General features: G+C 37.6%; 1 pseudogene; it reads right to left on the reverse strand.

The window, feature by feature from the left end:
* Window positions 1-6,662: 6,662 nt before the first annotated feature.
* LOC118577954 lies at window positions 6,663-7,677 on the reverse strand (annotated as a pseudogene).
* Between the last annotated feature and the right edge of the window lie 431 nt (window positions 7,678-8,108).

The following is an 8,108-nucleotide window of genomic DNA, read 5'->3' on the forward strand; positions in this document are numbered from 1 at the left end:
GTCAACTGTGCATTTAATACAAACATTGCTTCAGGATTTCCGAGCAGATAAGAAGCTGGTATTAGGGTGCAGAGCTGAGAGAACCTGAACACAGGTAGCCCAGTGAATTTAGCTGGTGAATAATTATCATGATGAGTATAATTAATAATTATCTTGTGCCAGTGGAGAATTGTACTAATTGGTAATCTCTTCTCTTAAAAGTCCTAATATTTTATTTCTGCTTATTGCTAACTATCAAGTGGAATGTTAATGGAAACGTGGGTGACTGGTTTTGTAATAATTATTGCTGTAATCACATTCGGCAGCTAACCTCTAATTAAAATAAATCAGATGATGTAGAGAATTGGCTACAGAGTTGTGTTTCTAATAATGTATCTTATTTGGAAAAATTATTTTCTCCCACAGAAAGCTTTTAAAGATCAGATTAAAAACTATATGGCTATATTGCATTTCTAAGGAGATGTTTTCTGTGGCAATATGTAGGTTATTGCATATTCATATCATAATGGAGTTTTAGGAAAACATGCATTAGCATGTAATAAATGCCACCATTTTAATGGAATTATAATATTCTTTCTTTGCAATTATGTGCAGGTCAGTCTTGGATGTTCAGCGGGTAATGAATATATGTATGCAAACCTGGAATTTCTTGCTGAGTTCTTAAAAGTAATCAGAGAAATATATCTATATGTTTTTTAAAACACTGAGTTGTATGATTAAGGAATGATCATTTTTTCTTTATATTGCTGAGAATTTTCAAAAATCCTATGTTAATATGTACATATGTTAAATATTTTTATATGAGTATATGGATATGCATGCATAAATGTGGGTTTACACACATATGTATACATGTATATATGTATATGTATATATGAACAGATATGATCCCAAGTATCTGTCCAAATTATCTTTGGTGGTGAATGATCATCACACATCATCAAGTGAAGGCACAGATGCTGGTAATAACTGCACACATGTCTATCTTCATGTCGATAGACATGAAGACAGAAAAATCTTCTAAAATGACAAATTTGGATGATAATTTGTACTATTGCCTGATCTTGCATCTCCCTAATGCACAGCCCATTTTCATTCATTTGGTCAGAAAGCCTTTTCTGGAAATGGATAGTTAGGAAATATTTAATCTTTGTGGGTCATACAATGCATTGCAATATTCAATTCTCTTCTAAAGCACTGGTAACAACACATAAAAGAATGTGTGGGTGTGTTCCAATATGTCTTTGCTTATTAAAACAAATGATGGGCTATATTCAATCAATAGTACATAGTTTGACAACCTCTGATATATTAAATCCTGTTCATAAGCATTTTGTGTGTATCAAATGCTATTCTGAATGTAAGAAGCATAAAAGTCAATAAGAAATAAAACTTCTTTTGTCATCTTCCACTCTATTAATTGCAAAAACCATTTGTTGTGATATGCTCAGGGATACAATGGGGAATGAGTTTAATTTTCCTTGACTTGTTTAGGTTCAAAGTTTGAAGAGTTAGATACTTAGGTCAGTGGCAATTATTATGAGCTAGTTAACATACTGGTCATCAAAGCACCTAGAAAAGTTTGAGGAGTAAAGTAGTGAAGAACACAAACTGTTGAGTAATTTTTCATCCAGGTGGCACCATTTTTAGATGTTCAACAATAGTTCTATTGGCAGGCAAAGTCTTGTGGAAAACTAAGGCATGGTTGAGATCCAGTTGATGTCCAGGAAGAACACCAATGCATAAGTAAGAGTTAATGACAACAAGCTTGAAAAGTTGGTTTGGAGTAGACTGGGGAGACCCTGCTTCTACCTTAAATACTAGATTTTGTTTCTGACCACTAATGTAGAGAACAAGGAGCTTTGTAGAGCATTAGAATGCGTGAAATGGCATGATAGCATCTAATAAAAGAGGAATGGCTATGGAGATAATGCAGAAAATTGGATGGGGAAGGAATGCTTGGCAGGACTACAAGTCAAAGCCACAGCTCTGAGTGAAATAAAACAATATTTTAAGGACCTGGGCTAGCTTGCTGTTTAGGGTTAGACAGAATGAGAGCTTCACAAAAATTCTTCTACACTTTAGAATATAAAAAAGCATTGAAACATCTTGGCCTGAAATAACTCATCCTGGTAAGTTAGCTTGCTACCCAGGCTGCTGTATACAGATTATTGAAAAGTAACTAAAGTAATTGTCCCTGGAATAAATAAAGGCAATGAGACTGAGGATGAGTTCAGTTTATCTGTAATGTTTTATGATTTCTTATTTTAAAATGATTTGAATGAAACATCAAAATTGGTAGATCTACCTGGGTTTATTCTTTAATCAGAGTCAGATTTCTTGGAGGCAAGAAATAAATTTTCCAAATAGTTACATTTTGAGAACATACCAGTTAATTTCAAGCCAACTTGCTGTCACATGCTCTCCAAATTTGTGTTTATTTGATTTATGTAATTATATAGGCATGTTTTAAGTATTTAGTAAAGTATAAGTATAGACATATTACTTAATATACAACATTTTTAAATTAAGCATTGCTCTTCAATTGAAGATTCAGTATAATAAGAAACTTTTAAGGTCAAATTTTGACCAGTAGTATTAACATGTAACAATTAATGATAAAAAGAAGTCATGAATTTGAAAAAGAACAAGAATGGGCATATGGGAGGGTTTGGAGAGAGGAAACAGAGGAGAGAAATATTGTAATTATAATCTCAAAACAAAAAAGTCAAAAAGTTGCAACTTTACTCAATAATAAGGACAATGCTTTGAAGCTACTGAGGAATGCTTCATTCATAGAGTGAAGAAGATTTCTGCCCAAATCCTGGAGGATTCGGGGAATTTTGAGCACAGACAAATTAGCCCACATGAATACCAAGCAAAAGGCAAAGAATCTTCTCACCAAAATCATGCCATCTGAGAAAAGAGAGCAGACCCTTGAGAGAACTGAGTCCTGGACATCTGTTCCCCACTTTGCTTGACATTTCATGGAGGCTGCTCTTTGTTTTCTTCCCTTGGAGATCATGCAGGAATCAACTGCCAAGCATGCCTTACACCTCCATGCCATCTAATTATAGCCTGCAACACTCCAGAGTGCTGACGGTGCTGAGCTATTGACTCTTGACACTCTCTAAAGCTCTTAATTATCTTTTCACATAAGCCCCTTTCAGACCTGTCAACTTCTTTGTATTGTTTATGAAGAGAAAAAAAAAGCATATGAAGATTTCAGGACTACAGGCCTATGCAGTCAGAGCAAGCTCACAGTTAAACTGTGAGAGCACTCCTGTCAGCTCACACACAGGCAAGCCAGGGGTGTGCAACACAGATGTAGGGACTGTCTTGATTCCACTTTTCAGTAGGAATGAGTAAACTTAGGCAAAGTGAAATGAAGTCCAACTTTAATCAACATGGCTCTTAAGCACTGTTAACCTTTTCTTCATTCAAATGTGTATCACACATACATGCACACACAAGTGCATAATGCAAATACACATAGACACACCAAACCTATAAACAATGGTTAAAATAGCTTGTAGAATTTTGTTCAAACCTCAATTTAAAAAAAAATGTTATCATTATTTTATGTGTGTGCCTGATGTGTATATGTGAGCACATGTGACACAGCATTTGTGCGGGGCTCAGAGGACAACTTTGTGTAGGCAATTCTCTCCTTCCACCTTTAACTAGGTTTCAGAAATTGAGCAGAGGTCACCAGACTTTTACATCAAATGTCTGCCCACTGAGCCATCTCACTGGCCCCTAAACCTCAGTTTTGAACTCATTATGTGGTTAGGAAATTTCTAAGAATTTTCCTTTGCTGGTGTGAGTAGCTAAAGTCAAGTTAAGTAGACCACTCATGCCTTCAACCATGCCAGGCCTTTGATTCTAATTTCAGTCTTTTCCTCACTTGTTCTTTTATGCATCTTCACCTTGTTGAAATACTCAAAGCAAACAGAATCAAATCTGATACTAAAATGAACAGCACAGATTATGAAACTTTTCTTATTAAACAGGAAAACAGTGAAACTCAGCAAATGTTCAGGATCGCACATACCAAATGCTTAGGCATAGAAGTGTAAGTGAGAACAGGAGAGAGAAAAAGAAAAGTCAGTGGTCAGAGGAACACTCAGCATTTAAAAGGCAAGGTTTTTGAATTATAGGATAGATTTTAATTCAAACATATTTTCTCTCAGATGGTGGTTTTAATTCCATTTACCAGAGACAATGTTTTAAAACATAGCAAGAAGCCTTATCTAAATTAACAGTGTTAGTAATAGACTCCAGAATAAAATCCAGGTCCTTTCGATGGCCAAAGCAAGGCCCTCTGCACAGTAGAAACACTATATAAAGTAAAAGGTTCCATGCAGACTGAGATCAAGGCACAGTTCAGTGTCTCACTGTGTGCTCCTAAACATGTTATCTTGGTCCTGGGAAATCAGTTTCTAGTCAGTATGTTTAGAAGGATGGCACGTACGTAGCTCATAAGCTTGCTACAAAGTCCAAATGTGGAAATCCATGTAAAGAGCATGCAACACTGACTTCCATAGTTTTGAGCCTTAACAGCTTTCATCAAAATCTTGCTGGGATTAAGAGAAAAAAAAAAAAGACACAGAAGTATACATGAATAAAAGTCTCAAAGAATAAATTTATTTATCTATCTATCTATTTATTTATTTATTGGTTTTTCGAGATAGGGTTTCTCTGTGTAGCTTTGCACCTTTCCTGGATCTCGCTCTGTAGACCAGGCTGGCCTCAAACTCTCAGAGATCCACCTGCCTCTGCCTCCCAAGTGTTGGGATAAAAGGCATGCAGACACAGAAATCACAATAAAGTGACCAAACTAATGCACCTTATCTTATAATTGCATTAGCAGTTGGTTCCAAATAAAGATAAACCCCACCATCATAATAACAACTATGGTCACTCATATTACACTAAAATAAGAATCAAGGGACTAGTCAGCTGAGGACCTGGGTTCCATTCCCAGCACCCACATGACTGTTCACATCTATGGAATTTCAATCACAAGGGATCCAGCACCGTCTTCTGGCTTCTGCTGGCATTGCACAACATGGTCATAGACATGACATACATGCAGGCAAAATACCAATATACATATAATAAAAAATAAAAGGCTTTAAAAAATCAAATCACAACAATTTTAAGAATGGATGCAAAATTCTAAGCTTGTCATAATTGCTTGCTTCTGAAAGATATCTTTTATAAAAAGCAGTGAGACATCAGGCACATTCTAGTACTGCTGGGTCCAGATGGTCTGCAGTTCCTTTTTTCAACACAAATTCTGACTGACAAATTCATCCAGTGATTGCAGAAAACTTCAGGCATAATATAAAGCCTACGAGGAATATCCTCCAGTTCAACACAACTTCACAAGGCCATGTAAGAGCAGAAGAAGAACTCAGATAAGGGAGTCAAAGGTATTTCACTCAAACTCTACTTGTAATATACTATCTCTAGTAGCTATCCTAACAATATATAAACAGCAGTGTGGAAAATAAAAATTATTCATTCTTGAAGTAAGCCCAGCATCTTATGTCACCCTCTACTATCACCCTCCTTCCCAGGTTCCTGTGATGCCCACAGCCAATGGTGATACTGGCCATGGCTTACAACTGCTTCTTAATAACTCTCTAAAAATAGTGCCTCCAAAAAGCTTCTTTTTGTGGTGTTAAGTAGATTGGATTTATAGAGACTGTGGTATAAAAAGGTCTATGAGAATATAAATAATACCTGGAACAGGTGGGAACCAGATATATACAGTTAAGGTCCACAGAAGGAACTGGAAGATATTCATCTCACAAATGAAATGTTTCAATATTCTATCTCAAATAAATGTTGCAGAATTTAGAATGAGTTTTATTTATTTTTATTGCATGTGCATTGGTGTTTTGCCTGAATGTATGTCTGTGTGAATTTGCCTGATTCCTTGAAACTGGAGTTAGAGTTGGAGCTGCCATGTGGGTGATGGAATTGAACCCAAGACCCCTGGAAGAGCAGAAAGTGATCTTAACTGCTAAGCCATCTCTCCAGCCCCTAGAATGTGTTTTCTTATGGAAAGAAGATCATTAATAGTGATAATGTTTTGAGATAAGTCTCAATGTATTTGTCTTACCCACAATATAACTAACGTATTTTGCAATGCTCAGCACATGGAGAATGGTATAAAGAAATAGAGCATGAGGATAGTTTGGATTGATTCTACTTGCTGAGAGAACTTATTGTAGGGTAATTCAAAGCTTATTTAAGTGTACATATTGAACTTATACAATTCACTTTGTTACAATGAAAATTCAATAGAACTGTTTAAGGGGAAAGAAGCCCAACAAGAGTTAATGGAGCCCCTTGTTTCTCCTGCCTCAAGCATCACATGAAAGAAGGGAAGATAGTCCATTTCAGTCTCTGTTATCAGTAGCAAAAATCACTAAATAAAACTTATAGAGGTCTGAGTTTAACTTAAAACAGATTTTAAAGTGTCATTTCTATCTAAAACTGATCTAATGTACAATCAATATACACTTCAAAGAATTGGTCTTGTCCAGAATTTTAAAACTGATAGCAAGTTTCTTTCCTTTTGTTGTTGTTGTTGTTGTAGTACAATAATTTATTGAGACCCCTCCCTTCAAGCCTTTGCAATCTCGAGGTCACTTTCTCTGCTTGTAGATCTTTTCTGCTAGTTCCAAGAAGATGGCTGGGGCCAGGGCCTCAGAGTACTCATACTTGAAGAACACAGCTGGCAGATCCAGCGCTTCCTACAGGGCTTTCACCCGCACCACCTTCTCTGGGTCCTTCTGCCCTTAATTCTCCTCTAAGATCTGGCGCTGTTGCCCAGTGGCTCGCTGCAGACCCTGAACCACCAACCAGCTGCATTTCTTGTCCTGGATGTCAGTGCCGATCTTTCCAGTCATGCTGGGGTCACCATAGAGCTCAAGGTAGTCATCCTGGATCTGAAAGAACTTGCCCATCTCCTTCAGGATCTTGATGGCATTGGCATGTTCCTTCTCCCCATCAATGCCTGCCATGTACATGGCAGCTGCAACAGGCAGGCAGAAAGAACAGAACGCTGTCTTGTACTTGACAGTAGATTTGTACCTCTTTTCAGTGTATCTACCAAGATCCACATGGCCCCAGGGGGCTGTGTTGAGGTCGAGAGCCTTCTCAGTCTCCGTCTGATAGGAACTCTGCAGAAAGAGCTCCAGCAGGTTCAGGTAGTAGGGCTGCTCCCTTCGGTAGAACTACAGCAATCAGTAGATGCAAGCTTCCAGAAGCAGAGCATCATTGATAGCATCCAAGCCTATGCCTGGCTTCGGATACCAGCAGCACATCTAGTGAGGGAAGAATCCATGATGTCATCTAACACAAGGAAAACAGCCTGGAGCAGTTCTACACACCAGCCCACACTCAGGGCCTGCTCTCGGCATCCTGTTTCCTCCGCTCCACCAGCTCCAGCTCCTGAAAAGCTTGCAGCACAGTCAAACCCTGATTGTACTTGCCTCCCACAGCATTGTACTCTAGGACCTTCTTGAGCTAGGTAATGACATTGCCTGTCTCTCGGTGGCCTAGTTTATCCTCAGTCAGCACCTTAATGATCTGGGAGAAATGCTGGAGGAAATCCTGCCTTTCTTGGTTATGAGCATCCAGTTTCTGGTTCTCATACATTGTGGAGAGAGGTGCAAAATGCTCTGTCCCTTAAAGTGAGTTCTCCTGTGGTGATAGCACATTTTTCAATGATGGTCTCCTTTGCTTTTTTACTAATCTAGATTCATTTTCCAGGACCATTAAAAAGCAAAAACATGTGGGGGTGGGGGGGGGGATCATTTAATCTCATCTCCAGGTATTTCTGACAATCAACTTTTGAAATTTTTAAAGATTATATGATATTATACATAAAAGATCCTAAAGACTCACCCCAGAAACTTCTATAGCTAATAAACATCCTTCAAAATTTTGCAGGATACAAAATCATAAAAATCAGTAGTCTTCCTATATACAAATGAGAAGAATATTGAGAAAGAATGAGGGAAACGGTACATTTAGCAATAGACTCAAAAATCTATATTGTGAGATATATCTAACTGAGCAAGTGAAAG

The sequence above is a fragment of the Onychomys torridus genome, chromosome 1, assembly GCF_903995425.1.
Source record: "Onychomys torridus chromosome 1, mOncTor1.1, whole genome shotgun sequence".
In the NCBI taxonomy this organism is placed as follows: domain Eukaryota; kingdom Metazoa; phylum Chordata; class Mammalia; order Rodentia; family Cricetidae; genus Onychomys; species Onychomys torridus.